We start from the raw sequence: 24270 nt of genomic DNA on the forward strand, positions 1-24270 counted from the left end.
TTTCCATGATAGGTTGTAGATCGTGGATAATGCGCTGGAGAGGTTTTAGCTGGGGGCTGTATGTGATGGCCAGTGGTGTTCTGTTATTGTCCTTGTTGGGCCTGTCCTGTAGTAGGTGATTTCTGGGTACCCGTCTTGCTCTGTTAATCTGTTTCCTCACTTCCCCAGGTGGGTATTGTAGTTTTACGAATGCTTGATAAAGATCTTGTAGGTGTTTGTCTCTGTCTGAGGGGTTGGAGCAAATTCGGTTGTATCTTAGGGTTTGGCTGTAGACAATGGATCGTGTGATGTGTCTTGGATGGAAGCTGGAGGCATGTAGGTACGTATAGCGGTCAGTAGGTTTCCGGTATAGGGTGGTGTTTATGTGACCATCACTTATTTGCACTGTAGTGTCCAGGAAGTGGATCTCTTGTGTGGACTGGTCCAGGCTGAGGTTGATGTTGGGGTGGAAATTGTTGAAGTCCAGGTGGAATTCTTCAAGGGCCTCCTTTCCGTGGGTCCATATGATGAAGATGTCATCAATGTAGCGCAAGTAGAGGAGGGGCACTAGGGGACGAGAGCTGAGGAAGCGTTGTTCTAAGTCAGCCATAAAAATGTTGGCATACTGTGGGGCCATGCGGGTACCCATAGCAGTGCCGCTGACTTGAAGGTATAAGTTGTCCCCAAATCTGAAGTGGTTGTGGGTGAGGACAAAGTCACAAAGCTCAGCCACCAGACCTGCTGTGGCCTCATCAGGGATACTGTTCCTGACAGCTTGTAGTCCATCCTCATGTGGAATATTGGTGTAAAGTGCTTCTACATCCATGGTGGCCAGGATGGTGTTTTCAGGAAGAACACCAATGCATTGTAGTTTCCTCAGGAAGTCGGTGGTGTCTCGAAGATAGCTGGGAGTGCTGGTAGCGTAGGGTCTGAGGAGAGAGTCCAAATAGCCAGAGAGTCCAAATAAATCTGTTAGTCTTTAAGGTGCCACCAGACTCCTTGTTGTTTTTGTAGATACAGACTAACACGGCTACCCCCTGATACTTAGCTGCTATTGCCCAATTTATGATTGTTAGCCAATACCATTATTTATAGCAAGGTAGTGCCTACCAACCCCAGCTGAATTCGGGGCCCTGTTGTTCTAGGCCCTGTCCAAACATACACAAAGAGAGAGCCCTTGCCTCAAAGAGCTTGCTATCTAAAGAGACAAGACAGATAAAAGAAGGGAGAAAGGGAGTAGTGTTATGCCATATTGTAAAGATGGGAAACTGAGGTACCAAAAGTTAGGTCGTGATCCAGCTATTGATTCCTTGGTGACAGGCCCCAATTGAAGTCAAAGGGATTGTGCTGTGGCATAACCCTCCAATTCGTCGCACCGGGGCCCCAAATGGCTGAAAGATGGAACACCCAGGTTTCATTGTGCCTAAAGGACAAATTATACTGACTGTTAACTATCGCACTCATTCTGGGACGCCAGACCAACTTCACAGTAGTAGGAGGCATTACTGCCCAGGCTACTGCTGACAGCACTTGAGTTACTGCAAGCTCCCTACCAGCTGGCAACTTAACATTGAGGCAGCTCTTCCGATGAGCTGCCATGACCTCTAGCCATAAGCAGAAGCAGCTGGGGTAGGCTCACCACTTCTAGCAATGCCTAGAATTACTGGTCTGGCCAAGCTATACTCAGTGCTATACCTGGAGGGCAAGGCCATGAAGGAGGTGCTGGCTTGGCTCTGCCACTGACTTCCTCTATGACCATGGGCAGGTCCCTTAGCATCTGTGCCTCACTAATCATTGCATGCAAAGTACTTTGAAAGTGTTGAGTTCTATATTTTTATTATTGGATGGAAAAAGTCCTGGCCTAATAGAGCACTAATTAGTAGCTCCTAAAGAGGGTCCCTGCCCTAAAGACTAAGGTAGTAATATAAAATATATATATATACCTATCTCATAGACCTGGAAGGTCATTGAGTGGAGTTGAGTCCAGCCCCCTGCCTTCATTAGCAGAACCATGTACTGATTTTGCCCCAGATGGCCCCCCTCAAGGATTGAGCTCACAACTCTGGGTTTAGCAGGCCAATGTTCACACCACTGAGCTATCCCCACCCCCAGTCAGTTATAATTATTAGTAATCTCTAAAGACAGTCCCTGCCCCCAAAGAGCTTACAATCTATTGAAGTATAAAAACTCTTGGAGTCAGATGTGAGTGTACAGCGCCTAGCGCAGTAGGGTCCTAATCACTGAGTGTGGCCTTTAAGCATTACTTCAATATAAATAATAATTATGTATATAACACACAACATTTGCTTGGGTGTCTTACAAATAAAGAAAGAGAGATTAGGTCCCTGTTCCAGGGATCCTACAGTTGAAATAATCCAGCAGTTCTCAAACTGTGGGTCAGGACCCCAAAGTGGGTCGGGACCCCCCTTGAATGGGGTTGCCAGGGCTGGCTTAGACTTGCAGGAAGCCTCAGCCCCACTACCCAGGGCCGAAGTCAAAGCCCAAGGGCTTCAGCAGGACTCAGGTTGTAGGCCCCCTGCCTGGGGCTGAAGCCCTTGAGCTTCAGCTTTGCCCCCCCCCCCCCGCCTGGAGTGGTGGGGCTTGGGCTTTGGCCCACCCTCCCAGGGCAGTGGGGCTTGGGCAGGTTCAGGCTTTGGTCCCCCTCCTAGGCTCATGAAGTAATTTTTGTTGTCAGAAGGGGGTGGCGGTGCAATGAAGTTTAAGAACCCCTGAAATAATCCATCTAGCTAAACTTTCTCCCGGCCACTATGGGATTGTTGCCTTCAGTATATAGGTCCCCAGTGCTTTATCTGAAGAGTTTTTAAGTGTTTGTGTGTGTGTAGGGGGGAAATCGGAGCCTTAATGCAAGAGGATTTCCTTGTTCCACTTCAGACGGACCCTGGCCCTAACTCCGACCTCTAAAGAGGTACAAGCCAAACTCCCCCTTACCCAGATGGAGAGAAACTCCATGCCCAGAACTCTTCCCTGCCCAGGGAAGGTGAGGAGTGGAACTACATTTCCCAGCATGGCCAGCGTGTCCCTTTCTTTTAAAGTCTATGCACGTGGGTCGTTAGGAGGAGCTGAGACGTCACATTCCTGCATTCTCTTTGCCTGTGTCAGAGCCGGGTTTTTCTCCTCCTGTGCACTGGGCAGTCAAACCTCCCTCATCAAGGCAGGACTCATGAACCTAAAGGCAGGAATCTGACATCCAGACCCCCTTCCCCCAGCCAGGCCACCCTCTGCCCTAGCCTTGGACGGCCAGCAAGGTAAATCCAGATAATCTCTAGGGGGGGTTGGTGTGTCTGGTTGGTTTTTTTTGCACCCTTTGCACTTGTTTGTTTTGTGGGTGTCTGTGCAGATTGCCAGGAAAGAGCCATCTAATAGCTGGACACTGTAAAAGACACATACGCACCATTGTAACTGTCTGGGGTGTATGGGAGCTTGGTTTTCAGCTGCCTTCCCAGCGCCAGACAAGCTATTTCTCAGGCTGGGAGCAGCTTTTGCTCACCGGTAAAAGGGCATTTCAGTGTTGGTGGCAGGGAAGAGCCTAGAGCTGTGGACTATAAACCATGTTGTCGCTGTCATGTCTGTGTTCCAAGGAGGGGTGTGTTTTCCCTTTGTTGTGAAGCCTCCTTTTGCTGCATTGGGTTGCAGTTGTGGTGGCCAGCTTGCAGCTGTTTGCATTTTTTTGGGGGGGGGGGGGGGCTACGAATCCAAAGGGGCATGTCGGTGGCCTGGATGCTTTTGTGCCCTGCGCTGTGATGATTCAGGATCCTGTTCCCTTTCCTCTCCACAGGCCACAGCGGCATGTAGTTTGCTTTCATTTTTATCCCTCCCATGTGATTCTGGTTGTTGTTGTTTTTTTTTCAGAGGGGCAATGTCTTGCGTGGATGTGTGTTGATTGCATGTTGTCTAGACCGAACTCCTCCCTCCCCCCGCTGTCGGAGAACTCCCATTGCGGTGTGTGGTGGGAACGGGATCAGGAATTGCAAATTGGGCCTTCTGGAGCTCTCGGGATTGCGTGTGTTTTGTTTTCATGGCATCGTTCCGTTCCGATACAATCACTCGGAGAAACGAGGCACTCGGGGGATGCCTGCTCTTAGGTGGGGGGGGGGGGGGGTGCACGCAGCTTGATCGCGGTCAGACCCCTATTAAAGGAATGTTTAGATAAATGAGGTGTCCCCCCCCCCGGCAATAGGGAGCAATATATGGGGAGGCGAGATTGCTCTGTTTCCTACAATACTGTTTGTTCCAGAAACGTGTCTGATGGATCGAAGCTTTTTTGTATGTTGTTGATTAATGATGCATTCTCGGGGCCTTCTCTCCCTCCCGATGATGATCTAGGATTAATTGGTGGGAGATATTGTAATCCTTTTAGTTTCCACTAAACCCAGCTGCTTTAGAGAGTGGTGGGTTGTTTTGTGTGTGTGTGTGTGTGTGTGTGTGTGTGTGGTTACTTAGAATTAAGTGACTGTGGTTGTGTTGGCTAGCTGTGCATTTTTCTACGTTGAATTCGGATCCTATTCCTATATTACAATTAGGCTGTGTGTGCATAGAACGAGTGGGCTTTATTTTTATACGGGTTTTACATGACTTCGGTATGAATAAATCAAGTCCTAACTAACCGGGTGTTGGTACAGACAGAGGTAGTGAGGTGGGTGTATGGGATCACAATGGGCTGTGGTTTAAGAGGTAGATCCCAATTCGCATTAACCAGATCCATTGCCCGTCTGCGGGCGAACGCAGTGAAATTCTGGGTGCGGATTTGTATCCACCTCGATGGTTTTTTTCCTCCCCCCCCGCGCCTTGGCAGCTCTTTATGTCAACGCCCTGCCCTCGCGTGTTACCCGCGATACGCTGCAGGAATTAAGGGGGGTGGGATAGGGCCAGCCCGGCCCCGCTGCTCACCGCTGCCCCTAGCCCATGCCAGCGAGTGGTGCTGGCGACCTGCGCCTGGTTGCCTAGATTTGGGTGCGGCCCCGGCTGCCTGGGAGAGACGCCCCCCGGCTCTGGCACCTCCGGCTGATTCGAGTAGCCCCGGCCGCCTCCTCCTCCCGCGGCATCCCCCGCGCCTCGCTCCGCCCGGCGAGGAGCCGGACAAAGGCTCCGAGCACGGAGCTGGGGGGGAGCCGCAGGCTCCTCACCCCGCGCCACGTAAGAGCTGCCCCATGGCCGGGGAAAGTGACACAGCAGCTGGCTGGCGGCGCTGCTGTAGCGTTGGGGGAGGCGAGGCGCTTGCCATGGGCAGCAGCTGCAGCTCTCTGCCACCCAGAGCCCCCACCCCTGCCTCAGAAACCCCCCTGGCACTGAGTGCCAGCACCTCCAACTCCCCGCCAGCCCTGGCTGGTTGTACTCACTGCGGTGGGCGGGGGGAAGAGGGGGAGATGCTACATGGGGTCAGGTTTTTCTCTGCCCTGAGGACCCTGAAATGCCTGCGATGGGATTGGTCCCATCAGCTTTAGACTCCAGGGCGTGCTCAGGCCAGTTGGTTTTGCATGTGGGGAAGCATAAAATGTAGCGGCCGGTACTCTACTCCTGTGTATGTCCCATCTCACTGCTCTCTGCACAGGCCTCAGGATTCTTATCCGCCTGGTAGAGGCGGGCGAGCAGAGGCGCAGAGAAATTGTAACTTGGCCCAAAGCTCAGAGGAGAACCCAGGTGCCCTGCCTCCCACTCCCGTGCCTTCTCCACAAGAACGTCTTTCCTGTTCTCCTATGGGGCGCACAGCAAAGAAGAGCCTAGTTTGGGGTTCTGAAGCAATGATGTGCACTTTTGGCAGAGGACCTCAAAGCACTTTGCTGAGCATTATCTCCATTTGCACAGATATGGGCACAGTGAGACTAAATGATCTATCCACGGTCCACATGGCAGAATTAGGCACAGCACTCCGGTCTCCTGATTTATAAGCCCCTCTAACCACTACATAGCACTGACTCCTTTTGCTAATTGTTTTTCCCCACTCACAATTTTTCTCTAAAACTGAAGTATGAAAATTGACCCAAAAAAGCTTTTAATTCTGATTTCCAACCCAATTTTTTTTTTAGATTCAAGAGGGATAGGTCTGAATTTATGGATGCCTGGCTGACCTTCAAGGAATTTCCCCCCCCCCCCCATTATTTTATGACTAGATGAATCCTCCGGTGAAGACATGAATTTTGCATTAAAACTAATTCCCATTAATTTAAAAGCAGGAATCAAATTTTCTGAGGAAAACAAAACAATGATTTGAAAGCAGTAGAAAAACGATGAATAACGTGTAACATGTAGTATAGGCCAGAGTCAGTGGTCTGCTAAAGCATGTAATAATAGCTGTAGTATATTGCCACACCGTTTCCAGCAAAATAAAAGCATGTCTGGACCCTACCTAGACTAATAAAGCATTGTGGCACAAGTATTGGGCTAATGGGGGCTTGGATAAATATCAGCAGTGTAGGATATTGAAGCCTAGCTTTAGCATTAGGTTAAAAAAGCCATCCACCCTCTTTAGGGAGTTCTGCCATTGACATCTGTGGGACAGGATCAGGGGCTAGTTGTCACCTTGCTTTGGAGCAGGATCGTTGGAGCTGTGTCAAAGGGCAGCTAAATAGATTGAGCTCCTTCAGTCTGGTACTATAAATCATTTTTCTAATCCTTTGCTCATATTCCTGGCTCTTCCTTGAACCCTCTCCTATTAATCAACATCCTTCTTGAATTGTGGGCACCAGAACTGGACACAGTATTCCTGCAGCTGTCGCACCAGTGCCAAACACAGAGGTAAAATAACCTCTCTACTCCAGATTCCCCTATTTATGCATCCCAGGATCCTATTAGCTGTTTTAGCCATAGCATCATGCTAGGAGCTCAAGTTCAGCTGATTATCCACCCCCATCCCCAAATCTTTTTTAGACTCACTGCTTCCCAGGTTAGAGTCCACCATCCTGTAGGTATGGCCTACATTCTTTGTTCCTAGATGTATACATTTACATTTAGCCATATTAAAATATATATTGTTTGCTTGCGCCTAGCTTACCAAGCAATCTAGATAGCTGAATGAGTGACCTGTCCTCTTTATTATTTACCACTTCCCCAATTTTTGTGTCATCTGCAACTTTATCTGTGATGATTTTATGTTTTCTTCCAGGTCATTGATAAAGATGTTCAATACCGTAGGATCAAGAGCCCTGCGGGACCCCACTGGAAACAGACCCACTCAATGATGATTCCCCTTTTACAGTTACATTTTGAGACCTATCATTTAGCCAGTTTTTAATCCACTTAATGTGTGTCATGTTAAATTTATATTGTTCTAGTTTTTTAATCCAAATGTCATGCAGCATCAGGTCAAATGCCTTACAGAAGTCTAAATATATTATGTCAACAGTATTACCTTTATCAATCAAATGTGTAATCTCATAAAAATATATCAGATTAGTTTGATAATCTTTCTTCTATAAATCCATGTTGATTTGCATTAATAACATTATCCTCCTTTAGTCCCTTATTAGGTGCTTCATTATCTTGCCTGGCATCAATGTCAGGCTGACAGGCCTATAATAACCTGGGTTATCCTGTTTACACTTTTTAAAAATTGGCACAGCATTAGCTTTCTTCCAGTCTTCTGGAACTTCCCCAGTGTTCAAGACTTATTGAAAATCAACATTAATGGTCCAGAGAGCTCCTCAGCCAGCTCTTTTAAAGCTCTTGGATGCAAGTTATCTGGACCTGCTGTTTTAAAAATGTCTGATTTTAGTAGCTTCTATTTAACATCCTCCAGAGTTACAAGTGGAACGGAAATTTTACTATTATCACTATATGATGAGACTGCATCATCTGTTTTCCCCGCAAATACAGAACAGAAATATCTATTGAATACCTCTGCCTTTTCTGCATTATTATTGATAATTCTAACACTTCCATCTGGCAGTGGACCAAGACTATTGTCAGGATTCTTTTTGTTCCTAATATATTAACAAAACTTCTTATTGTCCTTAAGTTTGCTAGCCATAGATGTTTCCTTGTGTCCCTTGGCTTCCCTTATCAATTTTCTACAATTCTTAACTTCTGATTTATATTCATTACTACCAACTTCCTCTTTCTTCCATTTGCTATATTCATTTTTTATTTTTTACAGCTGCCTTCATTTCTTCTCTAGACCAATTGGTTTATTAGCCATGTTCCTCAGTTGTGGAATTGTAGCTTTTTTGGCATCTGGTAAGGTGCTCTTAAATTGATTCCCAAATATAATTAATATTTTTCTGATTAAATTCTTCTTCCCAACTGATTTGGCTCATAATTGTTTTCAGTTTTGTAAAATTGTCCTTATTAAAGCACCAAGTATGTATATTACTGGTCTGAACTTTATTCTGTTTGCACATTATAAATGTGATCACATTTACTTGTACCTAAGCTACCATTAATTTTTAGTTCTATGATCAGTTCCTTTTTATCTGTTAGGACAAAGTCTAACGTAGACTTCCCCTGTGTTGGCAGCAACACTTTTTGAGTTAGGAAATTGTCATCTATAATGTTTAGAAATTCCAAGGATGTTTCTGTACTAGCAGTGTAAGACCTCCAGCATATGCCACTCAATTTGAAGTCCTCCATGATCACACGGTTTTTTCCCTACACATTATAGATAATGCATATGAAAGAGGTTATCCTGTACCCTACTGTGATTTGGTGCTCTGTAGCAAACACCAACTGGTACCCCATCTTGTGGTTTATCTGTTAGGACATTGATCCAGAAGCATTCAGGATCTTTTTTTCCCCAGAATTCTGTGACTGAGAAGCAGGTAATGCCATTTTTGACATAGAGTGCCACTCCCCCTTCCCGTTTGCCACTCGAGCCTTCCTAAAAAGGTTATAGGTAGGGCCCTACTAAATTCATGGTCCATTTTGGTAAATTTCTCGATCATAGCATTTTAAAAACCTCGAATTTCACGGGTACAGATATTTAAATCTTAAATTTCACAGTGTTGTCACAAATCATGAATATGTATTTAAAAATATAAATATGTAAAACACTTAAATCAGCGTTTCTCAAACTGGAGATCCGTCACAAGGCTATTGTGGGGAGTGGGGGCAGTCAAGGTATTATCACCCTTACTTCTGTGCTGCCTTCACAGCTGGGCAGTGGGAGAGTCGTGGCTGTTGGCTGGGAGCCCAGCTCTGAAGGCAGCGCCTCCACCAGCAGCAGCGCAGAAGTGAAGATGGAATGGTATGGTATTGCCACCCTTACTTCTCTGCTGCTGCCCCCCCCGGCGGTGCAGAAGGGTGGCAATACCATACCATGCCACCTTCACTTCTGCGCTGCTGCTGGTGGAGGCGCTGCCTTCAGAGCTGGGCTCCCAGCCAGCAGCCACCACTGTCCGGCCACCCAGCTCTGAAGGCAGCGCAGAAGTAAGGGTGGCAACACTGCGACCCCCCTACAGTAGGTCCATGACGCGTTTTTCATAGCTGTCAATTTGGTAGGGCCCTAGTTATAGGCATTAATTTTAATGTTCCAATGGTGCGAATCATCCCACCAGGTTTCACTAATACCAGCTAGATTGAGTTTATGCTCATAAATGAGCAATTACACTTTCTCTTTTTTGTTACCCAGGCTCCTAGCATTGGTGTATAGGCAATTTAAGAACTACTTCTGTTCATGTCCTTTGGTTCCTTGATTAATTTTGTTCTTAATGTCTCGATTTTGTGCTAATTGGGTGGTCACATTTTCCTTCTTTTTATCTCCCTCTTACTAATAGTTTAACGCCCTCTTGACTACTCTAGCCAGTCCCTCTTCTATGGAAGTGGAGGCCATCCGAATTATACAGTTCCTTCGCCCCACAGGGGGTGGACCAATGTGCCACAAAACCAGAGCCCTATACCCTACACCACTGACCCTGACTCTTAAAGTTTCCATGCAGCTTGCATTCATTTCACTCTTGTGACTGTTCCTTTTAATTTCCATTTAACTAGCCTCTTTTTTGTGTGTGTAGTTCCCCTTTTTGAATTTAAATGCTACTGTGATGGGTTTCTTTGGTATTTCTCTCCCCCTGCCCCATGAGGATGTTAAATTTAATTACATTATGGTCGCTATTACCAAGCAGTTCAGCTATATTCACTTCTTGCACCAGATCTTTTGTGCCACTTAAGACTAAATCAGAAATTGCCTCTCCTCATGTGGGTTCCAGGACAAACTGCTCCAAGAAACAGTCATTAATGGTGTCTAGAAGATTTATCTTTGCATCCCATTCTGAGGTGACATGTACCCAGTTAATATGGGGATAGTTTAAATCCCCCATTATTTTGGGGGTTTCTGTTTGGTAGCATCTCTAATCTCCCTGAGCATTTAACAATCATATAACCATCCTGGTCAGGTGGTCGACAATATATTCCTACTTCTATGCGCTCATTATTCAAACATGGAATTTCTATCCATAAAGATTCTATGATACTGTTTGATTTGTTTAAGATTTTTACTATATTTGACTTTATGCTTTCTTGGCGGTTTAGTGCCACTCGCACACCACCATGACCTACTCTGTCGTTCCTGTATATTTTGTATCCTGGTATTACGGTGTCCCATTGCATCCGAAGAAGTGGGTTGTAGCCCACGAAAGCTTATGCTCTAATAAATTTGTTAGTCTCTAAGGTGCCACAAGTACTCCTGTTCTTTTTGCGGATACAGACTAACACGGCTGCTACTCTGAAAGGTGTCCCATTGATTATCATCATTCCAGCAAGTTTCTGTGATGCCTATTCTATCAATATCCTCTCTCAATACCAGGCATTCTAGTTCACCCATCTTAGTATTTAGACTTCTTGCATTTGTATACAAGCACTTATACAATTTGTCAATATCTAGTTGTCTGCCTTCTTTCATTTGACCGTTTCTCTTCAGTTTCAGCCTGTACTTTATCAACTTCTATCTTCTCCTTTTAACTAGGATATAGAGCAGTGGTTCCCAAACTGGGGTTCATGAACCCCTGGGGGTTCACTAAATGTTACAGGGGGTTCTCGGGAAAAAATTCCCTAATGGTGGACAGAGCTGTCCCTAGGGACCCTGGGCAGCATGGGGCCAGCAGCCTGGAGCCCCTGGACTTCCAAGAGCTAAGCAGATCAAAGCAAGCATACCTATTACACTGAGGAGATATAAACTTCAAGACTCTTTATAATAAATGGAAAGGGAGGTGGATATTTTTTGCTGTTTTTAAAATTCAATAGGCAGCTAGTATTGTTTTTAAAATTATTATTAAGAACAAGTTTAAGCTTTGTTGTAACGTGCGTTGTTTGCCTAGACTGCTCAAGACCTGAATGCTTGTGTAGGAGGAACTCTTTGAGTTGGCTTCTTAAATACCTTCATGCTGTTTCACATCTGAAACATAGGAGCCTTGTCTTATAACAGGCTTATTCAAAGTGATACAAGCTACAAAAGTCAGATCTTGGAAGAGTGTTGCCGTTTTCATAATGTAATAACAATACTGTAATGATAAATAATAATTAATAATAAATGGTGTGTAATAAGCATGTCATAAAAACAAATTTTATATTTCCAAGATCACTGCTTTTATCATTTATACTCAGGTAAAGGAGAAAATCCCTGGAAATATTCATTTTTAGGAGCGAGTTCGCGAGACTTGACATTTTAGTGAAAGGGGTTCACAGGTTGTTAAAGTTTGGGAACCACTGATATAGAGTATCCCCTTTAATAAATCCTCCCCCAAGGAATGTCTGTGTCTAAGCTGTGTGCTCTTCTGCACCTGCCAGCTTTCCCCTAGCCCTGAGTTTAAAAACTCCTGTATGACCTTTTATAATTTAATGTAAGGACTATTTTGGGGAATCTCCAAACAACCCCATAAGTAAAGAGAACAAGTCTAGGGTTGGCTCCAGTTATTGCAGTTGACTGTGTGCAGAGAAACTCAATGAGGTTGCCTTGGGTTGTTTTATTAGATTAGGAGAGAGTCAGATACCATTTTTTAGAGCCTACTAGTCATATATGTGACAGGAAGAGGGAAAGATTCTTTCTTGCCCCTTCCTGTAAAAATGGTGGGGTCTCTGCAGTTGTTTCTTTTGCAGGTTTTGCTGCCAAGACAGAATATGAGGAAAATGTCTTGCGATTCACAAATCCCTGTCAGTAAAAAGTGCCCACTGTTCCTTTCTCAATTGCTATTGCCAATGGTTTTATCCCTTTGACACCAACAGCAAAACAACTGAATGTCACCTAGCATGGGGAAGGAAAAGTTTCACTGGTATCTGTGATCAGCAGCTACTCATATTGCTACTGTAGTCTGATTTCCTAGAGGGCCAAATTCTGATCTCACTTAATCTGGTGTAAATTGAGTAATTCCACTGAAATCAAGAGAGTTGGATCAGTCAGACTACCAGCATCTTACTTGAAATCCAGGTTTTCTCTGTTTTGAATGTATATGATCATTTCTGAGCTTCTACGGTGTACTGTTCTCCTGTCATTGTTCAACCTTTCACTGAATTATTTTAGTGTGTGTATGTAAAAGCCATGGTCAAGCCAGTATTATTTTCTTTTAAAGCTTACAAGTTATTGGGCTCAGTACAGGGGTAATTGGGTGAGATTCTATGGCCTGCGTTAAACAGAGAGTCAGACTAGCTGATCTGAAGCATCTGGAGATGGCCACAGCTGGAGATGGGACAATGGGGGAGATGGGCCCGGACTCTGAGGTGGTACCGAGCATTCTGTCTCTCAAGTGCTTGGCTGTCTGGTTCTTGCTCGCATGCTCAGGGTATGACTGATCCCCATATGTGGGGTCAGGAAGGGATTTTCCTCTAGGTCAGATTGGCAGTGACCTTGGGGGGTTTTCGCCGTCTTCTGCAGCTTGTGGGTGTGGGTCACTTGCGGGGATTATCTGGGTATATCTCTTTTTTTAACCAGTTCCTTGCCATTGCGGGGGCCTCAGGCATTGGTGCACCTTGTAGTGGCACACAGTAGTCCAATCTCCTGGGGCTTGTAACGCTTTGGTCTCTTTTCGATTGTTGGACTGCTGTGTGGGTGGTGGGGGCTTGTGCTATACAGGAGGTCAGACTAGATGATCGATGGTTCCTTCCGGTGTTAAAATCTGTGGAGTGTCTCAGTTGGTGTGAATCAGTCGCTGCACTGGCTGTGTCACTTAATACCAGCTGAGAATGTGGCCCATTGCAAAGAAGGATCCTGCATTGGTTGAGGGATTCCTGCATGATATAATGGGTGTCTTTCTTCTCTGGCAATGATTTTATGCCTCTGACAAGCAAATGGTTTTAACACTTTATGTAAAACAAATTAGTGTGTTTTTTAAAACTTTTACCGCTAAGGACTGTAAAAGGTTTTAGTCTGGATGCAAAATCTCTCTCTGACACAGAGGCCCAGGAGCAGAAACCCTGCACTGAATTTCATATCCCCGGGCCCACAGTAGAACTTGCATAGAGAGATCTGATCGGGCTAAGCATGTTGCACTTGGCTGAAGTACAAACGTTGTGTGCATAAGGGAACTCAGCCTGTGTTTGTATTTAAAACTCTACCTCTGAATGCAATGTCCTGTGCGTCAGCTTCAGCTCTGCTTGGACACGTGCACAGAGATCCCACTGATGTGTATCTAAGGTCAGAATTCAGCCCTCTGCGTACAAGTTCCACTCTGGAAGGTGTCATGCATTTAATAGTGCAAATGCAGAAGTTTACCTCACATTCTCGTACATGGGGTTCTGTGAGACCTGAGGAATTGTTTAGGAGGAAACCAATTCAAAGTGTCCTGCTACATAGCTCAAATCTGTACATTATGCATTTGCAATGAGGTCTCTGTGAGAGCAGTTAAATTCCTACAGCCATGCCACCTGAAACTGCAATCTCATCTAAGTAGGGTCAGGCTGGGTCACTAATTCGATGGGAATCTTCTAGGGGAAACCCAAGTTGCTGCAGAAAGTGGTGGTCAGAGCTTGAAAAGTTACCAGATAGCTGCTAGAGCCAGAGACCGATACCAAATATGGAACGGGACAGCAGTGGGGTACTGAGTCCCACTGCCAGTTGCAGGAAGGGGACTGGTTCTGTGACCTCGTTGCACTCTTTGTCTTGCTGCCTCTTCCCCGGCTCTTGTTGCTGGAAGGGAAAAGCAGGCTCTTTCGCGCGCTCTCTTTTTTTGTCCCTCCAAGCTTCACAATTTTGTTTTCTGGGGGAGGAGTGTTTCCACTACATTTACCCTCTTCCATCCCCCTGGCTGCTACAAGGGCAAGTCTCCACTTCTCTAACCTTTTCCTCCAGCCTCTCATTTTGGGTGCCCTTCCCCTGTAACTCCAGTACCTGCCCCTGCTGCTCTCTGCCTTCCTGAGCAGGAGCAAACTGAAGTTGACATGATTACACCCTGGTGCTGCAGACTAGCTATCCTACAGCAGATTCAGGTATGTTTAAATTCCAGTAAAAATGGACAAGCACATTATCTGACTGTTTCCTTCTGCTAAGCTGATCAGCAGTGAAATGATTAGCAATGTTGATATTTACACATACCCATTAGGTTTCAGAGTGAATACTGCATAAAAATGATGTGCGGGGTAGTTTACACCCCTCAGAGCTAGTGGTAGTTCCAGGTTGTCTGCAGCCCAAGGAACTCAATACAGCATCAGTTATGTTGGGAAGGTTATTTTGGCAACAGTAAAAGCTAGGAATTTAACTTGTAAAAAACCCTAAAGCTTGATTTCTGCGGACACTGATGGCCCAGGCTCCTTACTTGAGAAACAGCTTCTCACCAACAGGCAGGGAGTAAACGAATGTAATCTTGCAAGCTTTGGCATTTATGAGTAGGGGGTGCTTTGCCTGATGGTGAGGGAGGCTGTGCTGTTGTGTGAGTACAGTCTTTCAGATGCGCTGTAAAACTGAAGTCCTGACCATTCTTGGTGGTTACTCTTGCAAGAAATATACGGCTTGACGGCATTTAACCTAGGAACCAATTCCAGCGTGGGCAATTGAAATCTATCTCCATAAACTCCCTCTGCCGTTCCTGTGGAATTCTTCCCATCTTCTGTTAAAGGGACCCTGTCAATTTGATTTTTTTTTTAATTGCACTTTAAATAGCATGTCCTGAATTTTTTAAAATTAAATTATCTGAAATAATGTACAAAGGGTTTTCTTCTCCCTTGCTGATGTTTGTAAGTGGATTTCCAGCAAGGAGGAAACTGACAGTGCAAGGGAAACAGCAAACTTGTCTATACACAAAGTAAATAAATTGGAATAGTATAGGGTTTTCTGTTAAGTTTTCTTTCAAATATATTAATCTTCGGTGCCACTTGTAACTATTGGAGGTAAGCACCTTTTCCAAACAGAAACGTAATCCCCCATGTCTCCCCAATTGATGATATTTAAACTGCCACATAGCGTTGTTCAGAGGTGGCTACATTTCATTGGTAGGAGAAATGTTCCTTCCCTTACTTACAAGGGTGTTGAGGGCCTTGGATAGTTAGTATGTGTAAAGTGCTTTGAGATGCTCTGCTGAAATGCCCCAGAGAAGTGCACTGTATTGCCATCTGTTTTGAACATGATTGCAACGTCTCATTCATATAATCAGAAAATAGGTCTGCTTTACTCATTCTCTTTGCTGACTGGCCATTTGTGGGAAAGAAAAATATATACCCTATGGACACATTGCTTTGGACCCTAAGGAAGATAAATGTACCCATCTGATTACATGTGGGAGGACAATAATTTCAAACGGAAAATGGGGGAGAACATGGGGGCCAGCGGTCTTGGTTCTTACATGTATTTGATCCTGTTGGCTTTCTTATTAAAGCCTTGATCCTTGAAACTCTTACCTGAATTGACCCATGTGCAAACCTGCTCTGCTGTGCTGGTGTCCTGTGTTCCTAGGAATACTTGGGTATCCTGATCCTTGACGTAAGCATTGAACTGGGAATAGTTGAAGGGCAGGGGTAAGCCACACACTAACCTTTATAAAGCAACAGCTGCTCCTAGCTGTCTTAGCAGTTGCCCTGATATATTTTTTAGTCTCCCTGTCCACTAAATGGCAAGTCGGTTGTGCAGCAATTGCCCAAGTGATTCGGAGCAATGCAGCAAACTCAGGGCACCTTTACACTTAAAATGCTGTATGGATGCAGCTGCGCCACTCTGATGCTTAAATTGGCAACCCTATTAGAGGGTCTTCATTATGGTTGGATGTATCCCTGGAGGTTTCATCACGTGACATAACCTTTAATTAAAGATTAATCTTTAATTCCTGAAGACTCCAGGACAATCCTGGAGGCTTGGCAACCCTACCCTCTAAGCAGATGGGAGAGAGCTCTCCCCTCGGCTTAGCTACCGCTTATCAGGGAGGTGCATTAACTGCATTGACAGGAGAGCTCTCCTGCTGACATAGCACTGTCTACACGGGGCGGGGGGGGGGGGGGGTTAGGTCAGTGTAACTACATTACTCGGGGTGTGGATTTTACAGGTAGGTCTGTAGTGTAGACAAGACCTAAGTTTCCTCTGCAGAAGGAGGAGCTGGTGAAGATGCAGTGACACTTCTCTGCTCTGACTTGACCTGCTGTCTGATGGTATAGAACTCATTGCTGTGTGGAAGAGAAGAGTCTGTCCTATAGGTGTTTAATAATACTTAGCATTTCAGAGAGTCTTTCATGTAGGGACCACAGTCACTAGTTAAGTCTCACAGCCCCGCTTTGAGGTCGGTAAGGAATATATCCTCATTGAGAAACTGGGAGTCTACAAGTTGTGTCTTGGCATGGCCATGGCAGAGCTAGGAAGTGGTGGTGGTTGGGGGTCAGAGTTCTGTGACCATGAAAAGTAGTATACAACTGAAATGTGTTTGCTTTCCTGATTCTCTGCCTTCCCTCTCCCTGCTCCGGATGTCATTAGCCATGCTCATGTTAGATTCCTCTGAGTCTAAATACTGTGCATCTGGCATGGAAAGCTTAGGGACTGCAGGAATCCAAGTTCCCCAAGCAAAAGCAGAAAACTCATAGAGACGTGTGTGGTTTGACATCAGCTTTCATAATCACATCACTGTGTTAGTTGAGAACATTACTGGTTGTATTGTTAACAGTATTTGAACAGTAAAACACTAGTGTAGCTCATTGGGCCAGTTTTGTTTGGAGTGTTTTCAGTGAGGCCTCACCACCACGGCCACTTGTGCAAGGGCACTTCTTGTGCGCCAGCACCAGCGTATGCACTCGATTAGTAATTGCACGTGCCAGGTCTGTTAAGAGAAATGGATTCTGTGTATGAAAAAGCAATCGCTTCTCTGTGCGGGTGTTAAATGTACTGCCTGCATGTGCACTTTTGGCATTTTTGGCACCTGAGGGGCAGTCCAGTTGCAAAGCCAATCCTATGATGTGCATGCTCTTACTAGATGTCATATTTGGAGATGTTCTTTCACTAATAAGTACGTGGCAATTTCGGCAGGTAGGTGAGCAAATTGAAAGCAAATTTGACTGGTAGCAAAATTCCAAACCTGGAGGGCATGTAGCAAATGTGCTTCTTGTCTTCCAATAATCATTAATAGTATGTAGCTCATACATAGAACATATAGTGCTTTCCCCCCCATCAACCTCACACATTTTTCTAAGGAATGAATCATTAGTAGGGCTGTCAAGCGATTAAAAAAATTAATCGTGATTAATCGCGCTGTTAAAACAATAATAGAAAACCATTTATTTAAATATTTTTGGGTGTTTTCTAAATTTTCAAATATTTTGATTTCAGTTATAACACAGAATACAAAATGTACAGTGCTCACTTTATATATTTTTTATTACAAATATTTGCATTGTAAAAAACAAAATAAATAGTATTTTTCAGTTCACCTAATACAAGTACTGTAGTGCAATCTCTTTATCATGAAAGTTGAACTTACAAATGCAGAATTATGTAAAAAAAAACTGCATTCAAAAATAAAACAATGTAAAACTTTAGAGCCTAGTAAGTGCACTCAGTCCTACTTCTTGTACAGCCAATTGCTCAGACAAACAAGTTTGTTTACATTTTCAGGAGATAATGCTGTCTGCTTCTTGTTTACAATGTCATCTGAAAGTGAGAACAGGTGTTCGTCTGGCACTGTTGTAGCCAGCGTCGCAAGATATTTACGTGCCAGATATGCTAAAGATGCTTATGTCCCTTCATGCTTCAACCACCATTCCAGAGGACGTGCGTCCATGCAGATGACAGGTTCTGTTAGATAACGATCCAAAGCAGTGCAGACTGACGCCGGTTCATTTTCATCATCTGAGTCAGGTGCCAGCAGCAGAAGGTTCTGCATCAGAGTGTTGCGCTTTTAAGACTTCTGAAAGCATGCTCCACACCTCGTCCTGCTCAGATTTTGGAAGGCACTTCAGATTCTTAAACCTTGGGTCGAGTGCTGTAGCTATCTTTAGAAATCTCACATTGGTACCTTCTTTGGTGTTCTTAAAATGAACAGCATGTGCTGGGTCATCATCCAAGACTGCTATAATATGAAATATATGGCAGAATGCGGGTAAAACAGAGCAGGGGACGTGCAGTTCTCCCCCAAGGAGTTCAGTCACAAATTTAATTAACGCGTTATTTTTTTAACGAGCATCATCAGCATGGAAGCATGTCCTCTGGAATGGTGGCGGAAGCATGAAGAGGCATAAAATGTTTAGCATATCTGGCATGTAAATACCTTGCAATGCCAGCTACAAAAGTGCCAAGCAAATGCCTGTTCTTACTTTCAGGAGACATTGTAAGTAGGAAGTGGACAGCATTATCTCCCATAAATGTAAACAAACTTGTTTCTCTTAGCAATTGGCTGAACAAGAAGAAAGACTGAGTGGACTTGTAGGCTCTGAAGTTTTACATTGTTTTGTTTTTGAGTGCAGTTATGTAACAAAAAAATCTACATTTGTAAATTGCACTTTCAGGACAAAGAGATTGACTACAGTACTTGCATGAGGTGAATTGAAAAATACTATTTCTTTTGTTTATCATTTTTACAGTGCAAATATTTGTAATCAAAATAATAATATAAAGTGAGCACTATACACTTTTATTCTGTGTTGTAATTGAAATCAATATATTTGAAAATTTAGAAAAGCATCCAAAAATATTGAATACATTTCAATTGGTATTCTATTGTTTAACAGTGCGATTAAAACTGCGATTAATCGCGATTAATTTTTTAAATCGCGATTAATTTTTTTGAGTTAATTTCGTGAGTTAACGGCGATTAATTGACAGCCCTAATCATTAGCCCCATTTCCCAGTTTAGGAAACTGAGGCACAGACATGGATGATTGCCCAGGGTGATAGAGCAGGTTGGTGGGAGAGCAGAGAATAGAACCCAGGTCTCCTGACTCCCAGCCCATTGCCTTATCCCCTGGAGTTCTTATGGCAGAAGTTACAGTGGTATTGCATTACACCTGCTGAAGTTGGGAACTGTAATTAGATCAGCCTTGTAAAACGTCTACTCCCCAGCTCATCTGGGGTGAACGATGGATTTTTGTTTTAATCAGAAGAACACAATTTTTTGTCTCATTATAATGATCGTCATGGCGGGAGTTGCTCTGCATCTGGGTTAGTACGCTTTCCTGGCAGTTTTAGAAGGTTGGTCTGTATGTCCAGCGTGTAATGGTTTTCCTGTTCTGTGAGCGGGTACTTTTAAGAGCTGGTTTGGAGAGGGATCTAGTGTGATGAAAATGTAGTTGTTGTTTTTATTTTTTTAAGGCTTTTTTGATGACTTTGCCCTGACTTTTCTCTTTTATCAAATGTTCCTCTTTATTACCGAGATTTCTTGTAGTCAGCATTGAAAAAGGAACAAGTGGCCGCTGCAGTGCATCTCTGCAGATCTCCCTGGACTGTTATGAAACTACTTTTTTTTGTGCACACACCCACTTCCTCCCTACTTGCTGAGTCGATCACGTAAGCTCCAGGAGCCTTTCCTTTCAGAATCCTGCTGAGAAACGTAATCGGTTACTCTCCTGGCTTATTGTTTGTACTTCTCAATTGAGTTAGTGAGTGAGGCCAAAGTGACTACTGATTTGGGGTGACATGATGTTTGGGTGACTGCAATGGGGAACAGTGGGGTTCTCAGCACTTCTGAAATGCAGGCGTAGGGTGTCTCTGGTTGGGCACCTAAAATGAGTGGCCACACTTGAAAATGTATGAGGAGGATTTTCAAAAGCATTTTAATGACTTTCCATGGGGACCTGTGCTCCTAAATCCCCTGGGCACACCCTGTGGCCCTTACTGCTGTTTTTCTGCCTTTCTGGCTTATCTGCCATAAATGCGAAAGGTTTGGGAGAATCCTTTTAAATATTATTATTTTGTGGTCTCTTTCCCCTTGTGCTTCTGACATTATGGTGTGTCCCTGTGAAGTGGGAAGCCTTTTTTGACTCACAGGAAACTAGTGCTCTTGTGTTCTTGTTTTTTTGGCAAAGGGAGGCAGTGGAAGTCAGTTTGCCAGAAACAAATTCTTGCAGTGTGTCAGAGACATTCAGGGACTATGTATTCTTTGACAATAACGAAGCAGTAAGACAGCGCCCCTGTGTTATTAAGAGAGGATTAGATTTAAGTGTCTCCGTGTTGCAATTATAAGTAGTACCATCTTCTTTGTTTATATGAGAGAGGAAAAGAAAGCAGGAACTGGTGATGTTGCTGCTTTGTTGGATGCTACTAATAGAAAAAAGTTTCCATGTGTGTCATTTGTCTGTCTGACTTAACGCTATAGGAATGGAGCCAGCATTTCACCTATCATCCTTAGAAATCAATGGACCATGTCTTCTACAGGTGTAAAGCATTGAATTCACTTCGGGAGAGCTCTAAATATGGAACAGCATAGGTACCCTTTGCCTAGTTAGCTGATGAACTTGGAAGCAGATGGTAGATTAAATTCTTCTCTGGTTTGAAGACTGGGGAAACTAGGCTGTTAGTCTGGTAATTTATGTCTGTAATATTGCAGCAGTTCTTCAACTGAAAGCTTTATGGTAAAATACGGAGGCTTGTGAGGTTTTAGGAAATTCTTTTTTTTACTTCCGTGAGGTGATGAAAGTTATCGCATGTTGCTAAACTGATTAGATTTTTTTTAAGGGGGTTATAATTCTGCTGCAAACATTTTTCTTTTGAAAGCTTGGCAAATGGGATCTATCGTCTCAGTTTTTTAAAAAAAAATTAGTTTAGCAGCTGATGTGTTTTAAAGATTGTGTAACTGGGGAAGGAGAATTTACTTAAAGGGACAGTCTGACTTGTTTTTTTTCACTTGTAACAATAGCAATGCATGAGGCGACTGTGACTGCATGTTGGAAGTTGAAACTGTGCTTTCCTTCGGTTTGTTTGTTCTGTGCATTTGGCAGCTCTCTGTGCATTGTCTGTTTCTCCTGTAACTCTTGATATGGGCCTTTCAGGCAGGAACACTGTCTTTTTAAAAATAGGAAAAATGTGATTGCAAAACCACAACGCCATGGCAGGGGAATTAGGGGCAGAGGTAGGATCTGGTCCCTGGAAGTAATGTTTAAAAATGGATGAAATGTTCAGAGAGGATTGTGTCCCTTCAAAGGGGCTAATGGAAACTGTTAATCCCTAATCTGATCACTTCTGACTTTGGAAAGAAGGAACAACCTACTAAAATGGATAAAAGGAGCTGACTACATAAGTGAAACACAGTGCTGCTGTGTGCACACAGGGTATGTCTACACTGCAGCTAGGGGCGAGCCTCCCAGCCTGGATAGAAAGACCTGTGTTAGTGGGGTTTGCGCTGGCATGCTAAACATAGCTGTGTGGACATTAAAACTTGAATAGTTACCTGAGCTCCAGCCCACCCTACCTTCTGGGTCCGAGTTCAGGTAGCTAGCTCAAGCCGTTGCAATGTCCACACAGCTATGTTTAGCATGCTAGCGCGAGCCTGGCTAACACAGGTCTGTTTACCTGGGCTGGGAGGCATGCAGTTGCAGTGTAGACATTCCCATACTGAAGAAATATAGATAATCCAACAGTGAGACCCCAATCTCGGTGCTACTCTAATACAATTATTTTTTTCTGTAAATTCCTTCATTTCAAGTTATCTTAGATGTAATTGATGACAGCGCTAAGTTTAAGAAAAATTCGGAAAGTGCGATGTGGGGATTTTTTTTAATTGACAGTTTCTTTAGGATTTCTCGTATATGTCTTTAGTGGACCTTTGTTTATTATTGTTGTTATTATTTGTATTGCGGCAACTCCTAGTGCTGTAGTCCTGGGCCTGGATCCCCTGGTGCTGTACGAATGCAGAACAAAATGGCGGTCCTTGTCCCAAAGAGCTTACAATCTAAATATAAGAGGGGAGACAACGGGGGAGATTGGGGAGCATAAGGAAACAATGGGCTAGTATTGGTCAGCATGATGGGCAGTGGGCTCAGCACACCCGCTGCCGAACAGTTGTTAGGTTTTCTATAGGCATCACCTCTGCGGCAGCTAGACTGACGTTTATCCTCTGCTCTAGGTTTTCAGGACCTGGTTGGGAATTTCTTTTTGTTCATCTTTGCTTTTTTATTGCTACTGGGGAGAGCCATGGATGAAGTTCTTGCCTTCACTGTGGACTGCTTGGCTTTAGTGGGGTTTTGTTGTCGTCTTACAAGCAGTGGGCAAAGGATGTTTATTGAAAATTGTCTCTCTTTTTTTTTTTTTTTTTTCTTTTCTTTTGCGCTTCTGTATGATATATAAAGAACCCTTGAAATGAAAAGGCTCAATGAGAGGGTTTTTTTCTGCTTGACTTTACCGGAGGAATATCAGGAATGCGCTGTTCCATGGCCTTGCTGGAGGACTCTTTGGAAATCTCAGGAGGAGAGCATTGTGAGCTCTCACAAGCCTTCGGAAAGGCATCCTTTCCCTCATGTGTTAATTAGGCACCCAAGTTAAAAGGTTGTTAGCAAAAATACACAGAAAACAACGTTTTTCATAGATTCAAAGCTTTTAGTGCCAGAAGGTACCATTGTGATCATCTAATCCAGGAGTTCCCACAAGAAGTTTTTTGGTGGCCTTAGAATGCTCTGACAATTTTTCCTAAAATACTTAACTAACTTTAGGAAAAACAAACAAATATGCACATATCCATGTCCAAATCATTGTAATTTATTTATCTAGGGGTTTTTTTCAGACTCAATAATAAAAATAATGTACAGTTGTCTCTGTTCTTTACTGGACCTAAACAGAATAGAAACAAAGCAAGGTGCTTTGCACATTCTTCTCTTTTATGTTTTTGTTTCTTCTGTTTTTTTGGTTGCTGGGTTTTTGTTTTTTTTAAACTTATTAGCAATTAAGTCTGCTCATGTGAAAACTGATATTTGTAGGTTTGTTAATATCACTTTTCACAGTAGACTTACTCAGCCCTGGCAAGCTGGGGGACAAATTAAGCTCTGAATGGAGAGGTGGGTAGGGAGGCAGTGGGGGCCAGGGGTAATGGAGGGCTGAGGAAGGCAGTGAGGGCCATGGGCGATGTGGGCCAAAGCCCCATGGCCGGGGGATGGAGCCCGAAGCCCTGTGGCCAGAACCCAAAGCCCCAGGGCTGGAGGCTGCCACTCAACGCCCCAGGGCTGAAGCCGGAAGCCCGAGCCCCACTGCTCTTGGGAAAGGAGGGAACTCACATAGGCTGCCTGCTCCTCTGGTGTTTGTGGCTCCAGAGGGGGACAGGGCCCAACCCCTACTGGTGGCCCCAGGGAAGGGGTGAATGGTCCCCCCGCCCTGTCACTGCCCAGGAGGCTGTGGCCACAAGAAAACTCCCTGGTGGGCACATGTAGCCACGGTGGCTGCATTTGAGAAACGCTGATCTAATCTGACCTTCTGTAGTCCAACAAACATCATCCAGTAATTTCTGCATCAAACCCGTCACTTCTGTTTCAACTATAGAATATTTTTAGTGATACTTCTTGATTTTAAAACCCCAAGTGATGGGAGAAATTGCCACATCACTTGGTTTTAAATAGCCTGACTTAAATCCTTTCCTTCCTAATGGCTCAGCTTTCAGTCTTTTGCAATGTCATTATATCACTAAATCCCCAGTAGCTCAAGAATCTTCCATGGTTTGACAAGGCCTGAACTGCTAAAATAAGAAACAAGTAGGGAAAAAACCAACAATGTCTTTCAGGCTTTATTTATGCATCTTTTAGAAGCAAAACAGTCACAACTCTTTTTTAAGTGAGCAGGTAACCTTTAAATGCTGTTTTGCTAATCTTTTCCAATGTTTAAAGAGAAGCAGCTATCATTTTGGGAGAGCTTGATATCAATCATTAAAACTCTGTTTTTGTCTAATATTCTCAAACCTGCTTGTGTAAGTCAAGATTAGCTACAGTTTGTGTGGCTCACTACTTAGAACATAAGAACATAAGAACGGCCGTACC

The 24270-nt window shown here is 44.1% G+C and overlaps 1 protein-coding gene across 1 annotated transcript in view; it reads left to right on the forward strand.

Moving 5' to 3' along the window:
- Window positions 1–3075: 3075 nt before the first annotated feature.
- Window positions 3076–24270, forward strand: part of CTIF (cap binding complex dependent translation initiation factor) — a 328641-nt gene continuing 307446 nt past the window's right edge. Inside the window, exon 1 of the mRNA XM_065406541.1 lies at window positions 3076–3245. The gene's annotated coding sequence lies outside the window, so the exon portion shown is untranslated. The remainder of the gene's footprint in view (window positions 3246–24270) is intronic.

The sequence above is a fragment of the Emys orbicularis genome, chromosome 6 (assembly GCF_028017835.1).
Source record: "Emys orbicularis isolate rEmyOrb1 chromosome 6, rEmyOrb1.hap1, whole genome shotgun sequence".
NCBI lineage: Eukaryota > Metazoa > Chordata > Testudines > Emydidae > Emys > Emys orbicularis.